Genomic DNA, 20667 nt, shown 5'->3' with positions numbered 1-20667 from the left:
CCCCATCCTAGAAGTAACTAATAATACTAGAAATAAGAAGGTGTACCTGTTTGTGCCTACATGGAAAATTTCTGATAGATATTTTTTTATAAAAAAGAAAGCAAGCTGAACCGAATGAAGAAATAGATATTCTGAAGAGACCAATCACTGCAAGTGAAAAAGAATCTGTAATAAAAAAAAAAAACCCTCCCTACAAACAATAGCCCAGGACCAGATGGCTTCATAGGTGAATTCTACCGAACATACATAGAAAAACTCATACCGATCCTTCTCAAACTCTTCCAAAAGATTGAAGAGGAGGGAACACTCCCAAAGACATTCTATGAAGCCACCATCACCCTGATACCAAAAGCAGACAAAGATACCACCAAGAAAAGAAAATTACAGGCCAATACCTTTCTTTTTCTTTTTTTCTTTTTGGCTGCACTGCGCAGCTTAAGGGATCTTAGTTCCCCGACAAGGAAATGGCCAGACTACCCAAAGTGATCTACAGATTTAATGGGATCCCTATCAAAATATGCAAGACATTTTTCATGGAACTACAATAAATAATCCTAAAATTTATATGGAATCACAAAAGACCCAGAATTGCCAAAGCAATCCTGAGGAACAAGAACAAAGCTGGAGGCGATACCCTTCCAGACTTCAGACATACTACAAAGCTACAGTAATCCAAACAGCATGGTACTGGCACAAAAACAGACACACGGATCAATGGAACAGAAAAGAGAACCCAGAAATAAACCCACACACTTAACAATCAATTAATCCTCAACAAAGGAGGCAAGAATATACAACGGGAAAAAAGACAGTCTCTTCAACAAGTGGTGCTAGGAAAGTTGGACAGCCACATGTTAGGACACACCCTCACACCATGCACAAAAATAAACTCAAAATGGCTTAAAGACTTAAACATAAGACATGACACCATAAAACTCCTAGAAGAAAACATAGGCAAAACATTCTCTGACATAAGTCATACCATACCACTGTTTTCTTAGGTCAGTCTCCCAAATCAATAGAAACAAAAGCAAAAATAAACAAATGGTACCTAATCAAACTTACAAGCTTTTGCACAGCAAAGGAAACCATAAACAAAACAAAAAGACAACCTACAGACTGGGAGAAATATTTGCAAATGATGTGACTGACAAAGGCTTAATTTCCAAAATATACAAACAGCTCACACAGCTCAAAAACAAAAAAACAAACAACCCAATCGAAAAATGGGCAGAAGACCTAAATAGACAATTCTCCAAAGAAGACATACAGATGGCCAACAGGCATATGAAACGATGCTCAACATCACTAATTATTAAAGAAATGCAAATCAAAACTACAATGAGGCACCACATCACGCCACTCAGAATGGCCATCATTAAAAAGTCTATAAATAACAAATGCTGGAGAGGGTGTGGAGAAAAGGGAACCCCCCTACACTGTTGATGGGAATGCAAGTTGGTGCAGCCACTATGGAAAACAGTATGGAGGTTCCTCAAAAAACTAAAATTAGAGTTGCCATATGATCCAGCAATCTCATTCCTGGGCATATATCCAGACAAAACTGTAATTCAAAAGGATACATGCACCCCTATGTTCATAGCAGCACTTTCCCAATAACCGACATGGAAACAACCTAAATGTCCATCGACAGAGGAATGGATAAAGAAGATGTGGTACATATATACAATATATGGCTGGAATACTTCTCAGCCATAAAAGAACAAAATAATGCCATTTGCAGCTACATGGATGGACTTAGAGATTATCATACTAAGTAAAGTAAGTCAGAAAGACAAATACCATATGATACCCCTTATATGTGGAATCTAAAATATGACACAAATGAACTTATCTGCAAAACAGAAACAGACTCACAGACATAGAGAACAGACTTGTGGTTGCCAAGGGGGAAGGATGGGATAGGGATGGATTGGGAGTTTGGGGTTAGCAGATGCAAATTATTATATATAGAATGGATAAACAGCAAGGTCCTACTGTAGAGCACAGGGAACTATATTCAATATCCTCTGGTAAACCATAATGGAAAAGAATGTATACATATGTTTAACTGAATCACTTTGCTGTACAGAAGAAACTAACACAACATTGTAAATCAACTATTCTTCAACAAAGAAAGAAAGGGAGCTGCAGAATAATATGTATAGTATACCCCATTATGTAAAAAAAAGTACAAAATTAGTTGTCTATCTAGAAACAAAAATACATACACATATACATAGATATGCACACAAATGCACAGAAAAAGAGGTATGGAAGAGCCTTCCAAACTACTCACAGTGACACATGCAAGGAGTCCTGTAGAACTGAGAATGGGATGGGATGAAGGAAAACTTACACTGAAGTCATTTCTATAATTCCTGCACTCTTTACCTACATTTACAAATCGTTTTGGAATTGTTTTTAAATTAAATGAGAAGATTACCCACCCAGATATGGTAATTAGGTCATTAATAAGTTTGGCAAGATCTTCAGCACCCTGGTGGGGTGAGGGCCAGAAGACAGTAGTTGATGGGGAGATCATCTCCAAACCTTCATGTTGCACCATTTTATTATGGTAAATCTACTGTCACACACCCAAAGAGGCATCCTGGCTTACAGAACCTGAAGCTTATACAATTTGGGGATGTCTAAGAAAAAGAAAATTAATAATATAAAATTTTATTTGAATAAGAAAACACAAATGTCAAAAACATCAGAAAATATTTATTATTTGTCTGACACACCTTCAATAATAATTTTCCAGATATTCACATCTGGCTCTGGACACTCATGCCTTTCTCCTCTCACCACTTCTGATGCCCAGAGCCATAGGATGTGATTCTACGACCACAGATTTTCTGGCCCTGTGCTTTCATGTCATGATGCGAAGTGGGTCAGCTAGTGGGTGGTAAGAATATTCCTGGAAAACATTCCTATACCGGTATGACCAGCAATAATTTAACTATACATGGAAATGACCACAAACCACACAACATATGTTATTAACCCTAACCAAATGTACGTCCGAATCAACTTCTCTTTAGCTGGATTCCCAAAATGCCTGTGACCTCTCCATCACTCCCTGACAGGAAGTGTGACAGTGAGACCAGCCTTTGTGTGTGTGATCAAGAATAATCTCGAGAATATTAAGTTCTTGATGGGGGAGAGCATGATGAATGTAGGTAAAAGAGTGAAATGGGCAAAAACAATACAGGACATTTTTGTCTAGTGTACCATTCCAGGCTATATAGGAGGTGAAAATAACCCATATATACTGGTTGTACCACAAATCTCTTCTAATAGTTTAGCAGCTGGGATATTTCAAGATGCCCCAATCCAACCATCTCCCCTCTACAAAGATTTGACAGCATCACCTTCTGTAGAAAAACCTGTGATACGGCTTAACTGCTCTAGAATTGAGTCCTGATTTCCAAAGCTTGACCCTCAAAACTTTCATAATTTGGTCCTGTCCAAATTTCACATCTCCCCATGTACCCCCAGGGTATCCCCACCCTACCCACACCCATCTACACGAGGGATTATCTAGACAAAATGCCCTTCCATATCCCACTGACTTCCCAGAATATTTATCCTTTCCTCTTCTTTCTGTCAGTATAAAACCTTACTTATTATCCTACAAGACTCAACTCAAATACTGCCTTCTAGCTAAAGCACAGCACAGTCTATCTCATTGGAATTCACTGCTTCCTCTTCAGCCTCCCAAGGCATTCGGCACAGGATTCTATTATTACACATAACATAACACACAGCACGGTCAGGCCTGGAGTTGTAATTGTACCCATGTGGGCTCTATGGCACCCAGGTGGATCTTACTGATCACTGGTCTGCATGTGGGGAGCAAGCGCTCAATAAATCTTTGTAGACTTGAATTAGGCTGGATAATTGCAAAATTATGTCACTGAAAGTCAGTCTTGTTAGAAAGCCTATGAAATGCCCAATGTGGCCTTTACTGAAGGTTGTCTAAGAGAACTACTAAGCAGCTACCGTACCCTAGTGTTAAAAGGTATTTCTCTGGAAAAATAATAAGGTTAAAGTCATGACCGTCATACAAATGTACAATGCACACTTGCAAAAGAACTTATTTAATTCATTAATTAATGAGGCAACCAGTAAGAAGTTAAAATTTGTTCAAAGAATTCTGAGAAGACATGCATATAGAGGCAGTCAGGGATACTGAAATGAGTTTACAAATAGATGTAAACCCGGTGAACAGCCCCAAGGCAAGTATGGCACCAGAAAAAGTTTATTTACATCTTTATAGACAATAATCACTTGCATTACTACCGGTTTCCCACAACTTACAGAGTTGTAAAATGGCTCAAACGTATGACCTGGAAGAGTACACTAGAAGGACATCCATTTATCATTTTTGCTCCTTTCAAAGTCTTTCACATTTCCTAACTGCTTCCCTCCCATGATCATAATAATTTCAAAGATTATGCTTGATCACAAAAAAGGCAGTCTCATTAGGATTGGCCTAGCAACTCACTACTTGTTAATTGCCTCTTTACTTGTCCATCTCCTCCATTAAAATGCCAACTTCCCAAGGAAAAAGCCCAAAGCTGTCCTTGTTTTAAATATTAATTCTTGTTTCAATAAATTAATATTTTCTTTGTTTTGTTGGAAGATACTGGTCAAGAAAAGCCACCATAATGTGTTTGTTCCCTCGAGCGGAATATTTGTGAGCTACAGAAGCTAATGAAATTTCTTTTCCAAATATGTCTTTATCTAGAAAAACGAGCTCTTTAGCATTAGGGAGTAATGACCTAGTGTGCTAAATTGTTTAATATCAATGCGCTCAAGCACTAAAGAGCACAGGACAGCTCTGATATGCTTGTTGAAAGTTAGAAACATTACACTTACAACTAAATCCAGCTTTACCATTTGGTCAAAAGGAATTTCAATCATATTACAATTTTTGAAATCTACTAGCAGTTTCCTACACCTGTTTATAAAAAGATCAATATAAAGATCCAATTAAGAGATGCCCACTGTGTTTCTATAAAAGGTTCAACATATAGATGGACTCTACACTTGAAAAAACCATTTGTTATGTCTAATTATAATAGAAAATACTGGAAAACGTTTAAATGCCCAACCAGAGGAATACAGTTTTGGAAAAGGAGATTCATTAATAACATGTATTGTCATGCAGTTATTTTAAAACGATCATATTGAAAACTATGCTTCCAAAAGGAAAAATATACGATCCATTAAAATGAAATAGAACGTAAAAGATTTATACCTACTTAAAAGTATATAACCATTGGAACAAGGCTTGAACAGTAATAATGCATATTGAAAAGAACTGTATTATAGGACACATTTTCTATATTTAACATTTCCTTTGTGTTGTTACATCAATGTGTTGGACATTTTTTTAAAAGAAAGGAAGGAAAAAAGAAATGGTATTCTATAAAGTGTCTTTAGTAGCCTGTGATTTGGGTCCTTGTAAAAGCTAAGGTAAAGGGTTTCATTATGCTTTGTTTTGCTAAGGGACATCTGATGTCCTTCTCCTGGTGTGATTTTCATTATAGCTATTTTCAAAGTGCTTGAATCAGGATTAGTTATTTAGTAAGAGGCTTCTTGTTCTTTCAGTCACTAACACAATTCGGCCTGAAATGCAGAATTCATCACTTTGTTGGGTCCTTTAAGGGCTGGGCCACCATGACCTTGAAAATCCCCGAAGACAATGAATTGGACTTCAACGATACCACCATTCAAACACGGGGTCTTGGATTTATCACCTGCCCTCCAACCCCACACCTTCCACAGGGCACAGGACCTAAATAGATTGATGTGACCTGACTATACATGTTTGCGGGGAGTGACCTGATTAGACTGAAGTCTTGCCCACTTGACTCTTCCATGGAAGTCGGCAGGTGCCAGGAAACAAGCTCTGGGGCAGTGCTGCGTTCTTACTAAAAACAGCTTTGTGGAAGACAGCCCACTGCTCAAATGACATTTTGTGGCAAAAGGAATACTCCCAAACAGATTTATATTCTGTGAAGCGAATAAACACCTGTTTTACGAAATTGAGTTATTTGTAGTGAGGTGGATGGACCTAGAGTCTGTCATACAGAGTGAAGTAAGTCAGAAAGAGAAAAACAAATACCGTACGCTAACACATACATATGAAATCTAAAAAAAAAAAAAAAGGTTCTGAAGAACCTAGGGGCAGGACAGAAATAAAGACGCAGACGTAGAGAATGGACTTGAGGACACAGGGAGGGGGAAGGGTAAGTGGGACAAAGTGAGAGTGGCATGGACTTATATATACTATCAAACGTAAAATAGCTAGCTAGTGAGAAGCAGCCACATTGCACAGGGAGACCAGCTCGGTGCTTTGTGACCACCTAGAGGGGTGGGATAAGGAGGGTGGGAGGAGACGCAAGAGGGAGGGGATATGGGGATATATGTATATGTATAGCTGATTCACTTTGTTATAAAGCAGAAACTAACACACCATTGTAAAGCAATTATACTCCAATAAAGATGTTTAAAAAAAAAACACCTGGGGCTTCCCTGGTGGCGCAGTGGTTGAGAGTCCGCCTGCCGATGTAGGGGACGTGGGTTCGTGACCCGGTCCGGGAAGATCCCACATGCTGCGGAGCGGCTGGGCCCGTGAGCCATGGCCGCTGAGCCTGTGTGTCCGGAGCCTGTGCTCCGCAACGGGAGAGGCCACAGCAGTGAGAGGCCCGCGTACCGGAAAAAAAAAACAAAAAAACCAAAAAACACCTGTTTTAGACATCCACAACACACTCTTTGAGAAGCAAGCACATATGATGCAGTAAACGATAGCTCGTATGTATACACTTCCTTGGTGATTTCTTAGTGCTTATATTCGCACTCTCGTCTCCTCTCATGTTTTGTCTGCAAGCAGGAGACTACGTGCTGGAGTGCTTTGGGATCTGTCCTTTTACTTCTACATACGCAGTAAATACTGTGTGAGTATCGTGTGCATAAAGTAGCAAATTGGGTCTAGAGACTCACGCTCTGAGGTGGGGGGAGGGAAGTATTGTGCCCACCTCTCACGAGTAGATAGAGGCTCTCAACCAAAACGTGGTTCAGACGCTGAGGCTGATGATGCCACAGACTCACCAAGAAGGTACGGGCAGACTTACTGCTCACAGAATGAAGCCCTGTGGGGACAGCTGAGTGGATCCTAAGTTTGCCTAAGGATGCCCTGAGAGAGGAGAAAAGAGGCTGGACCGGGGTTCTGTGTTGGTTACGGGGTAGGGAAGGGGTCAGGTTCCTGCCCACGGGCCAGGGCTTGCGCTGTTTGAGCATCACGCTACTGCACGTAAGGAAGACCCTGGACTTTCTCATCACCCTTCCAAATGTGGGGCAAAGGAGAGGCAAAAGCAATGGGGATGAGAAGCTGTCAACAGGCAAACATCAAAATGGGGTCAGACTCTTTATTACAGGGGGATGAAGAAACAGCAATTCAAAATAAGTACATATTCTCTTCCCGTTCCTATGAAAAACTCCTGCCCCGCCCAAACTGTTCCCTTTAAAGATGCTTGCCCCCTCCAAACTGTAAATTGGAATTTACAATGTAGTACAGAAAGCAGTAAGTAAAGCAACCATTAGAATTACAGACAAAGAGCAAGGGCAGATCTATGCGTAGTTAATACAGCGAGCAGAGGAGAGGATGTGTTAAGTAGGAGCCGGGAAGGCGCACCTGGCACCACGTTGTGGTGCAGAAGTGGAAGGCGGGAAGGCAGGAAGGCATTTTTGGCCAAGGAAACAGGATGTGCAGAGGCGTGGGAGAAAGAGAGCACGACCCACCGAGATTTTCAAGAGCTCAGGTGGGGCTACAGTGTAAACAAGGGCCGAGAAATGCGGCTGGAAGTTTCCATCCAGAGTAGGTCAGGAACAACCTTGAGAACAATATCCTAGAAAGAAGATAAGGCGTTAGATTTTAAATAAAAAAGATTCCAGCTGCATTTCAGAAAAATCACCTTGCAGCCAACTGAAGGATGGATGAGATGGAGAGCAGAGGAGAATCCAGAATACTCATGGGAAGATGTTACACTGATGCGAGATGAGAAACTGACCCAGGACAGTCAGCAGCGGGTCAGGGTGCAGAGGTGGGAGGAGAGATCCTAACGAGGGGGCTGCTGCAGCACCTGCGCTTGCCCACACGGCCTCCAAGGGTAGGGGGTGGAGAGGAATTACAACGCAGAGGGAATTATAAGTGACTCCCAGCCTTCCCACCTGGTTGAGAAGGCAGAAAAACGTGTTTTGAAAGAGTTGAGTTGTGAGTTGTCTGTGTGACTTCCAGGCGATATCCAAAAAGCAAGAGGGGTAATGACAGTGGAGATGGTGACATCAAACCACTCTCGGAGAAGGCGGGGTGAGGCCCTTCCCCTTCTAAAAGTACACAAAGATCTGTCTCATGACACCTCATAAAATAAAAACATTGCTCCTCAGGATAGTGATATACTCAAGAGTCTTTGCATGGGGTAAAAAAGTATGTTGAGAGCCAAGTATACCCAATAATACTTCATTAAATGTTTATTTTAGGAACCAGCTTATACACTTGTCTTTGCTGAAAAAAATTTTTCGCATACTTTTAATGGTGATATCACTGGCAGAATACAGAAAATCTGTCAAGAAAAGTCAGAAGATAAAGTTTGAGCCATGCACAATTATTAGTTGTTGCCTAAATGATAAGCAACACGAATACACAGACATAAGCGCACACAGTATTAAAGGGTAAACGAGGAAAAGCAGGTCATCCCCCAAATCCAGAACCCCAAGTCTCCTCTCCGGATGCAATGAATATTGCCAGCTTCTTGTGCCTTTTCCCATAAATCTGAATTGCTTTGCTGTGAACGCAACTGGCCTTACAAGTAATCTTTCAAAAGGATTTACCTATTAAGAAACCTGTTTTCCAGTTTCAAGACCCACAGAGCCAGAACCGCCCTATAAGTAAGTTAAGCAGCTGAGGAATTGATCAAAGTAATCAATGGCTCTTAGAGTGGGTTGGGTCAGTTTTTACTAGTTGAGTGATTTATTATCTGCTTTCATCTCCTGCAAAGTTTCAGCTTCTTCCATCAGGCGAAGTGACCACCTGTCTTCCCGCAGAGCTCTGAAAAATGTCTTACCTTGGAACCAACCAGCAACAGCACTACGTAACAGGGAAAATCTAAGACTGCAAGAAAGATGCTTAAGCAGAGTCTGTCTCCGCCTTAATCTGAGCTAAGAATCTCTGCCAGGAAAGAAAATGCTTTGAGAGATGCTTTTCCTTAGTTTTTTCTATTTCCAAAACAAGAGTCAAGGAAGTTAATCAGGATAACAAAATACTTCAATCCTAAAATTTCTTACGGAATTGTTATCCTATTATCCTTTTATATATGAGATGCTTGAATAAAGCAAAAAATGTTTCAACTTTTCTGATTATAAAAGATACTGACATTTACTGTAGAAAATATGAAAAGCCCAGAAAATAGAAGAATATTAATCATTATGTCACAATCCCAAAATAACCACTGTTAATATCTGTCTAGCTATGTCCCATCTAGACACATTGCAGTTATGCTTAAGATCTTGTTGAGCTTTTTCCCAATATACTAAATTTCCCTCAGACTCAGATCAAAAGAGGTAACTCGTGAAAACGGGCTCTTTGCGTCTTTGTCCCCAAGGAGGGACCCAGCTGTCCCGGCAGGTGGAGGGATGATGTGGACTGCTTTGCAGCAGGTGTTCAATACACCCTTTCCTTGTACCTTCCATCTCCTCCAGCGGTGATGCGACCAACAGAAACTATTCTAAAATCCCACTCTGTGGAAGGCAGAGATTAGGCGAAAGTGATTTGCACCTGTGAGAAAGGTTTTTTGGTCAACAGTCTCTTTAAATCGTGGTTAAGATAGATCTGTTTGGGAGCACTACTGGTTCAGCTTAAGCACTGGGTGAAAGCTCCAAGGGGACTAGGGAGGATTCCTGTGCCTCTTTGTTTAATGCCAAGCTGGCTCAAGCTTTCCCGGCATGCAGTTTGTGTCTGTTTTTCTCCCATAGGAAAAAAAATGCAGGGGGAGAGCACACAGAGACGGATATGGTTGTAAATCTCCCGGTCACCATTTTATATTCTATATATTTATATATTCTATACATCTATATATTTATATAGTCTTAAGCTATCTTAAAAATATAGTTTCTGCAGACTTGTGGTTGGCAAGGGGGAGGAGGGTTGGGGGAGGGATGGATTGGGAGTTCAGGGTTAGCAGATGCAAACTATTTTATATAGAATGGATAAACAATGAGATCCTACTGTATAGCACAGGGAAATATATTCAATACCCTGTAATAAACCATAATGGAAAAGAATATGAAAAAATATATATATATATATATAAAACTGAGTCACTTTGCTGTACACCCGAAACTAAACATTGTAAGTCAACTATACCTCAATAAAAAATAAATTAAAGGGCTTCCCTGGTGGCGCAGTGGTTGAGAGTCTGCCTGCCGATGCAGGGGACACAGATTCGTGCCCCGGTCCAGGAAGATCCCACATGCCACGGAGCGGCTGGGCCCGTGAGCCATGGCCGCTGAGCCTGCGCGTCCGGAGCCTGTGCTCCGCAACGGGAGAGGCCGCAACAGTGAGAGGCCCGCGTACCGCAAAAAATAAAAAAATTTTAAAAATAACCACTGCATATAGTCTCAAAATGGAAAACGTCTTTGGTCATCATATACTCTCTTATACTATTTTAAATATCCTAAGATGAATGTCAAGAAAGTTAATTTCGCCACCACCTTTCATAACTTAGGCTAATGTTGAGAAATCTTTATTGAGAATGAACTTTTCTTTGAAAGTAAAATTAGTTCCTCATTTTGGGTGTGTTTGGTTTTATTTTGTGTCTTGGCTTACGTCTAAGCACCTAGTATGGTCATCTTTCGGTTTTGGAGGAAAATTAGAAGCCCGTAGAGTAACACTGAACAGCCCACCCCGTAAATGGAAGAGCCATTTAAGGACTTCTTAAAAAAAGGAATTTAGGCATAACACCTGGACTATTACACCTGCTCTCTGAACCAGGTAAGCTGAATAGGGCGCCAGGTCTCCCTGGCCAGACCCAATTTTCCAAACATAAGTCCCTTAAGCAATGGGCACTTCAACCTCAGTCCTTCACGTATCTCTTAGTCTTTGAGAAGGTATACTCTGCATTCCACCAGAGACCATCATGGCCTAATAAGGAAGGTGAACTACTGAGACCTAAGGGATTCACTTTCTGCCAATTAACTGCATCTGAAAGTTGACTCAAATTTGAATTTACAGCCATCACAATCCCTAAGGTTTCTCCAATTTGGCTCCTGTTAATCCACGTCTCCTTAATCCTGTACCTCTTCACGTGCTCCTTCTGATTAATTTAAGTACATCTTTAGAAAAGATATCACATGGCCATTAAAAAAATAAACATGGTTAAAAAGGAAATTCAAATGATGGGAAAATGTATGTTATATAAGGTAAGCATCGCTTGCTGTCCCAGATCCCCACTCCCTGAGGCCCTTCTCTATAACAACCAGTTACGATATATATGCACACAGGCGTGTTCATGTAAACGTGTAGCCCTTGGGTTTTTTCCCCTACAAAATGGGAGCCTACATACTTCCAGTGATTTTCTCTGTGTATTGATACAAGTACAGTTAGCATAAAGATCTACATGAAGGATATTATTATATCTCACTATTATATTCTCAAATGCACCATGGGAAACTATTCAAGCTTTTCAAGGTCACCTTCACCTAAAAAATCATTAAAGTGTCACCTGTGTCTTCATACAGATGTTGAAGAGCAACAGACCAAAGGAGAGAATGAACCTGTAGCGCTCCACTGCCAACTCTCCCCTCCCTGGCAGATAGTAATTAGCTCTCAAGGGGCTATGAGCCCATTTAACAATATTGTTATCCTGCCCTCATTTTTTCACCCCAGCATCCTGGGATATAAGTCAGAAGCACCAGGAAACTAGAACATCTGCAGAGCCATTTCCTCAGTTATCTTGAGTTGTAATTTTTATTGATTTTCCCTCAATTCTCCCAGCCTTAAAGAGGAAAAAAGACCTTAATAACTCACGGTTTCTTATATAAAAAATGCTACGGACATAAGTCTTTACTCAATGGGAACGCTGAGAATAACAACAAAATATAGGTAGTGATAAAGGCTAAAAACTACAAGGCAAAGTATCATGGACCCCAGATTCTCATCTCTCAACCAGTAGACTTCCAAACTAAAGCTCAAAGACACACCATGGCAATGCATGCCTGTGTGTCACACAACAGGCCATTCCTGTGAGTGGGAACGGCATAGTGACCAGATGGATCTCTGCAAGGGCTTCCATCTGCTAGCCACCGACACTTCAACGTCTACACGTCTAGAGATCTAGCTTTCCTGCAGGAGAACGCACTGATGCAAAGCATAATGAACACTTCCAACGGCCCGCAGTACTTTTCACTGTTGCATAAACTTTCCGGAAAGCACACACCATATGTTTCCCTTTCTCTAAGCTTCTACTTTGGGCTCCTCCTGCAGCCATACTTCGCTTCCTATTACTATTTCATATTGCTCGCATATGTCTATGCTTTTCAGAAAGTGAATAGCCCAATAATAACAATTGCATTAACCATCACCTAATTCATGCTTTATGCTGAATTGTATATAACATGGCCATTGAGTAGTAACATTACTTAGCCTAGGGACAACTTCATGTGATACCCGCTCTCTGTTTGATAAAAGTATATTCAGACCATTTTGAGGAAGATGAGACTACAAAATTAAGCTACATATGGTTTCAAAACTGAAAATAGAGTTTATCACGGATGAGATATGTATTCAATCATTGGTGAAATGGTAGGTTTTATTTATAAAATGTACAGAGTAAAAAAAACAAGTTAGTCATAATTTAATTGTGGATATATCTGCAACTGTAGGTACACTCTCATTTTTGTGAAGTGTCTATATTTCAAACTTTTATGAGGATGTCATTTCTGAACCCAGAATTGCTCCCTTATCTTGACATTACACACCCTCTTGCATCCCTGTAACAGTGCACATCTTCTGGACGCACTTGCCGAGATGCTACCGACAGGAAGTAAATACTACCATTGTGTCACATGTGTACATAAAGCTTGATTCATCATATCTTAGATAAGGAAAAACAAATAATTAAATATTACAATTACATCCGTAATGTGTAGTTATTCTAATGATTATGGGTATTTGAGACATAAACTGGATCCCTAGATGCAATCCAACATATATTTTGTGTGTCACTTTTGCTAACTAGATAATTAACATCTCTTCCTCTGATTAACTTTTCATGCCCTCCAAAAGGTAAGATCTATAAAACTTCAAATATGTGGAAACTTTTGTTTTATAAAACTTCAAGATTTTCATCTATTTACGCCTATATGGATAATGCCATGATAACCATATTTTCCATTTAGTAAGTGCCTACGATGTCCCGTTTAGTCCTTGTAACAAGCTTGCAAGGTCGATATTATTACCAAGGCAGGAAACTGACACCCAGGGAAGCTATATCCAGGTATTTACATAGCACATGGGATCCAAACCTACTGCAGACAAGCTCTTTTTATGTGGCAAGGAGTGAAATCATGGTCACAGGCTTTTACTATTGTCCCAAGCAACACCAGAAGAACTGGGGAGGAATGCTCTTTGTTTTTTGGGGGTTTTGTTTTGTTTTGTTTTCTCTTATTAGTCATCCATTTTATACACATCAGTGTATACATGTCAATTCCAATCGCCCAATTCGTCACACCACCACCACCACCCCCTGCGGCTTTCCCCCCTTGGTGTCCATACATTTGCTCTCTACATCTGTGTCTCAATTTCTGCCCTGCAAACTGGTTCATCTGTACCATTTTCTAGGTTCCACATACATGCGTTAATATACGATATTTGTTTTTCTCTTTCTGACTTACTTCACTCTGTATGACAGTTTCTAGATCCATCCACATCTCTACGAATGACCCAAGTTCATTCCTTTTTATGGCTGAGTAATATTCCATTGTATATATGCACCACATCTTCTGTATCCATTCGTCTGTCGATGGACATTTAGGTCGCTTCCATGACCTGGCTATTGTAAATAGTGCTGCAATGAACATTGGGGTGCGTGTGTCTTTTTGAATTATGGTTTTCTCTGGGTATATGCCCAGTAGTGGGATTGCTGGGTCATATGGTAATTCTATTTTTAGTTTTTTAAGGAACCTCCATACTGTTCTCCATAGTGGCTGTGTCACTTTACATTCCCACCAACAGTGGAGGGTTCCCTTTTCTCCACACCCTTTGTTTTCTCCTCCACCATTTGTTGTTTGTAGATTTTCTGATGACGCCCATTCTAACTGGTGTGAGGTGATACCTCATTGTAGTTTGGATTTGCATTTCTGTAATAATTAGTGATGTTGAGCAGCTTTTCATGTGCTTCTTGGCCATCTGTATGTCTTCTTTGGAGAAATGTCTATTTAGGTCTTCTGCCCATTTTTGGATTGGGCTGTTTGTTTTTTTAATATTGAGCTGCATGAGGAATGCTCTACCTTTGATTCTGTTGTCATAATCTCGGTGAAGGATTATGGTTGGCCTAATGAGGCATGTGCTCACTTCAGGTCCAATCAATCATTCTGGCCATCTGCATATGGTATTACTGCTGGTCAGACTGAGATCATATACCCACCCTGCAGTCCATGCACTGAAAACTGAGTGGAAGTCCCACCAGCATGCTATGGAATGGGTGGTAGGGATGAAGAAGCTCCCCAGAGAAAGATGAGTGACCTTACCACTGGAAGGGCGAGAGTGCTACATTACTTACACACACACACACACACACACACACACCCCTTCAAATTCCTTTAATATGCCTCCTATTAGAAGTGGATCTAAGTCCCCTGGACGAGGATCTGGTCCTGTGCCTGCTTAACCAAGAAATATGGTAAGAGTGATGCTGTCCAGTTTCTGGCCCAAAAAAGTAAGCTACTGGGGGCTTCCCTGGTGGCGCAGTGGTTGAGAGTCCACCTGCCGATGCAGGGGACACGGGTTCGTGCCCCAGTCCGGGAAGATCCCACATGCCGCAGAGCAGCTGGGCCCGTGAGCCATGGCCACTGGGCCTGCGCGTCCGGAGCCTGTGCTCCGCAACGGGAGAGGCCACAGCAGTGAGAGGCCCGCGTACCGCAAAAAAAAAAAAAAAAAAAAAAGTAAGCTACTGGCAGCCACCCTATCTCTTGGAATGCCCACTCTTGAAAATCAGCCACAATGTTACAGGGAAGTTTGTGGGGGAAGCCCAGGCAGAGAGGGAGCAGAATCTGAAGCTCTCAACCCCAGCTGAGCTCCCAGCCAACAGCCAGGACCACATCGCCAGTCCTGCGAGTAAGCCATCCTGTAAGTATATCCTCCAGCCCCTAGTCAGGCTGCCCCACTGATGCTGCATCAGTGGAGCAGACAAGCCTTCCCTGCTGAGCCCTGCCGAAACTGCACGTTTGTGAGCTGATTCTTTTGTTCTTTTAAGCCACTAAGTACTGGGGGCATGTGTTATGTAAATACAGATAACTTGAACAGCCAATCACCAAACTTTCACCCTTTCTTTTGCACTAAACACAGGAACTTTGCTCAGCGCCTTCTTCAAAGCCCTCTAAGTACCAGCACCATGCCAAGCATATTGTATGTGTGCTATAAATATTCATGAAATAACTGAATTATACACTGAGAAGGTATTATCATCTCTTTGTAAATAGACAACTTAAGTGAGAACTTAAGTGAACTGCAGAAACGGGTCTTCAGCTGAGCTGAAATAGAAGATTTTCATATCCAAGTTGAAAGCATCTATTAGGACCCTCAGAACAGTCTCTTGGCATTAAATAAAACCCAGCTCTTCTTTTTCCCTTGGAACGAGAGGATGGATGGTAGTAAATGCTTTAAACACAAGCATGCTAAAATATCTGGAAAAATAAACTATAAACCGTTAACCGTAGTTAATTTTGGAGAGTAAGCATTGGGGTTTGAGGAATCAATCATTTCTATGTTCTATACCACTTTTGTTTCTTACAAAGAATATACATTAATTTTATAATTTAAATGACATTAAATTAGATCTAGTAAGGAAATTCACCAAAATGTTAACAGCAAGTGTCTTGATTATAGGATTATGAGAGTATTATATTGACATTTAATAGCTAAATCATATATTGATAGTGAAAACGTATTCCCCTACAGTTCTCAAATAATTTAATTTCAAATTCTCACTAAGATCCAAATTTTATATAACAGAAAAAAAATCACTGTACATTATCAGGATGTATCATGCAAAATCAACTGTAATATAACAAGCTCAGATTTACACACAAAGAGGAGAATTACACATCTGGTCACCCAGTCCCACATGCACCAGGAACCATTATGGAAAAGCTCTACTCAAGGACACAGCACCAGTAATAAAAATGCAAATGACTCTCTGATTAAACCTTTCTGCTCCTGAAGCTTTTGTCTTGCCACAGCAGCATTTCTAGAAAGGAAGTTTGAAACATGCACTTTCTCAGTTTCATGGTTAAGTGGAAGAGCCATTCGTGTCTGCTTCTGAGGCTCAAGCCCTGCTAAGGGATACTAAATCTTTAATACTTCCAAAGCTTTCACGCCTATGTAGAAGCTAGAAAATTAGTTAATACGGTATTTTAGATTCTCTTCAGTTATAACTGAAAATTTTCTCTGGACACAAAATTTCAGGATACTTACACTCTGCTTCCTGATTTTCTATTTCTATCAGTAGTTTGAGTCATTTTCAGTCCAAATTACAAGTTATCAAAGATCAAGCATTTTATTCATCCACTTAGATATTCAACCTATAGCTAAAGAGCAGTTACCAACTGACAGGCATTCTACTGAAGAAATACGAAGTGAGAAGATATACAATGAATAGTTCTTACTCTTAACTATATGTCCAAAAGGATGCTCTCCTATCGGCCATGGCTACGTTAGCTGCCTACCCAGCTATAACCTCTGCTCTCTGTAAGTCACGTTCATAGAAACAGAGAGAGCAGGAAGGTAGTTACCAGAGGCTGAGGAGTGGGGGAAATAAGGAGATGTTTGTTAAAAGATACAAAGTTTCAGCTGTAAGATCAATTCTGGAGATGTACAGCATGTTGACTATTGTTAACAATAATGTATGGTATACTTGAAATTCGCTAAGAGAGTAGATCGTCAATGTTCTACCACTCATACCAAATATTAACTATGTAAGGTGATGGATATGTTAATTAGCTTCACCTTGGTGATGATTTCACAATGTACACATACAGCAAATTATCACATTGTATACCTTGAGTATACACAATTTGTATCTTCAATCATACCTCAGTAAAGCTGGGGGGAAATCGGCAGACTTAACAGACACCTCATCAAAGAAGATATACAGATGGTAAATAAGCATATGAAAAGATTCTCCATATCATAAGTCATCAAGGAAATGGAAATTAAACAGACCAATTGCAACAGCCAAAACTCGGAACACCAACACCACCGAATGCTGGTGATGATATGGAGCAACAGAAACTCTCGTCTGCTGCTGGTGGAGTGCAAAATGGTACAGCCACTTTGGAAGAGTTTGACAGTCTCTTATAAAACTAAACGTACTTTTACCATATGATCCAGCAATCACACCCCTTGTTATTTACCCAAAAAAAGTTGAAAACATTTGTGCACACAAAAATCTGCACACAGATGTTTATGGCAGCTTTATTCACAACTGCAAAACTTGGGAAGAACCAAGATGTCCTTCAGTAGGTTATAGAGTAAATAAACTTTGCTATGTCCAGACAATGGAATATTACTCAGCACTGAAAATAAATGAGCTATCAAGCCATGAAAAGACATGAAGCAAACTTATATGCATATTACTAAGTGAAATAAGCCAATCTGAAAAGGCTACATACTGTGTAATTCCAACGATAAGCCTTTGCCAGGGATTAGCCAGCAGGGAGGGGGGATGAATACGAGAAGCACAAAGGATCTTTATGGCAGTGAAACTACCCTGTATGATACTTCAATGGTAGACACATGTCATTATGCGTTTATCCAAACCCAGAGAATGTACCAAGAGTGAACCCAAAGGTAAACTACAGAATTGGGGCAATAATGATGTGTCAATGCAGGTTCATCGGTTGCAAAAAAAGTTACCACTCCAGTAGGGGATGTTGATGGGGGTGAGGGGCGGTGGTTGTGTAGGTGTGGGGTTAACAGGGGTTATATGGGAACTCTGTACTTTCTGCTCAATCTTCTGGTAAACAAAACTGCTCTAAAAAATAAAGCTTAGTAATTTTAAAAAAGTAGAGAGAAAATGTTGTTGATAGTCATCATCTCTGAGCAATGAAAATGTGTCTGGTTTTTCTTTTCTTTTTTATAGTTTTCTGCATTTTCAAAATTAACCACTATTAGAACTATTAAATGCAGTAATTTTCTATTCTGAAAAAAAAATGTGTATTTACTGATGCTATCTGAGGAATTTTACCCCTTCTCTTAGTTCCCACTATTGCAACTCTAAGTCCATCTTCCGTACACTCATGACTGAACTGCTGCAAGGGCACCCAAACAAGGTTCCCCACCATCACATCTATGCTCCACTGCACCCTACATATGGACCACACACTGTTCCTCCGTAAATACCATCTCACCATGCTATTACATAAACTTCTTCAAAATCTCTGGTGTATCCATTGCCTTCTTCTTAAATCCCTTCCCATCCATTCAGGGCTGGCACACCCTCCCTCCCCACACACCTCCCTCCATCCAACCTCAAATGCTCCAAGCCACAGTGATTGTTTTTACCGTCATCTTATATTTTTAAAAAAAAAAACAGGACTTCCCTGGTGGCGCAGCAGTTAAGAATCCGCCTGCCAGTGCAGGGACACGGGTTCGAGCTCTGATCTGGGAAGATCCCTCATGCCGTGGAGCAACTAAGCCCGTGAGCCACAACTACTGAGCCCACGTGCCTAAAGCCCGTGCTCCGCAACAAGAGAAGCCACCGCAATGAGAAGCCCGCGCACCACAACGAAGAGTAGCCCCCACTCGCCGCAACTAGAGAAAGCCCGCGCGCAGCAACGAAGACCTAATGCAGCCAAAAATAAATTAATCAATTAATTAATTTTTTTAAAAAAAGCAAAGGCAAGGCTTTAGGAAATGACTGTAAACTTATGTGCACCATATTTTGGTTTCATGCTCTGTGCGTACATGGTGCTATCTCCTCAACCAGATTTTAAATCCTGTCATCTCAGGGACCATGCATTACACCTGCCTTCTATTAACTCCACTTTTGATGGGTGAAATAACATGGTATGTGGAACCTGCTTTAAAATACCCTAGCAAAAATACATAGGGAGACAGATCAAAAAAGGTAGGGATACAATATTGATCTTTGCTGAATGTGGATGTTCATTACATGGGGATTTTTTTTTAATACAATTGTCCTAGTTTGTGTGATTTAAAATTTTTTCATAATACAAAGTTCTGAAAAAGGAACTATGAAGAGTTTAAAAGGAATATTAGATGCCATTTCTGAAACTTTATAAGAAAGGTTTGCGTTCGACATCACTATAAGCCATGTTCTTAAATTCTTTTCCAAACTTCTTACAATCAAATCCATTCCTTTGGCACATATATGCTTTTATTTTTAATATAAACCATTTAGCTTATACAAAAGTTCCTACTGAATGTAAGTCAAAAAATGTGCTTCCATTTATATAAAGTATGCAAATATTAAATAATCTAAAAATTAATTTGGAAAACAAAGTACCTGACAGTGACATTATTTTTTCACTCTTCAAAGAAAAAGTGAGCCCCCTTCTCTTTATTTCACATCATTTACATATACTGACCCCAATCTGGGTCACATAATGGTAATATTATTGAAGTAAACATGATTAAGTCACTTGTTTATTTAGTTTGTAAATCATTTTAATTACACAGAAATGTCAAGGGAGTTGAGCCCTGACATTCAGAGCTTTAAAAAAAAAGGAAATGAGGTAGAAAGATCATTTTAATCATGGCAAAAACATGCTAGTTTTGGAAAGCATTTTTTCATATTAAAATCACACACAATTAAAAAAACCCTGACCCCTTCCCCCAACAAGCCCTCTTCAGGTGTGACAAATGCAAGCTTATAAAAGTGCCACAGCCCTTACTTAGCAACTAGAAAAATTCGGGCTCACAAAGTCTCTGTAGAGGCCCCTTCATTCATCAACCTGCAGCAGAAGCATAAGTAGAGAAGAACATGCAGTTACTCACTGTGTAATGTACCCACACGTGCCTTCACATAGGTGGGACGCCTGCCACCCAAGTGATCCTCATAATCTCTGTTCGTCAGGCTTTTCAAACACCTGATAATGTGGTCTCCAGCCCAGAAACTCTGCACAAGGGCTTACTTCCCCAAACCTCATTTCCTCACTTACTAAATTGAGATAATGACAGTGTGGACCCCATCGAATTGTGCTTATTAAGAGAGATAATGCATGTGGAATGGTCACAGTGCCTGGCATTTTTAAAAGCCTCAAAATGTGGATATAATAATAATAAAACTTCAAAAAGCAGTTATGAAATTTTTTTTCTTCTATTTATTTTCATCACTCAAGGTTCTGGGGCTTAGAAAG

This window comes from Monodon monoceros, unplaced genomic scaffold (assembly GCF_005190385.1).
Source record: "Monodon monoceros isolate NGI ecotype Baffin Bay Population unplaced genomic scaffold, NGI_Narwhal_1 Super_Scaffold_10, whole genome shotgun sequence".
NCBI lineage: Eukaryota > Metazoa > Chordata > Mammalia > Artiodactyla > Monodontidae > Monodon > Monodon monoceros.
The sequence above is the reverse complement of the archived record's forward strand: the minus strand, read 5'-3'. Positions refer to the sequence as shown.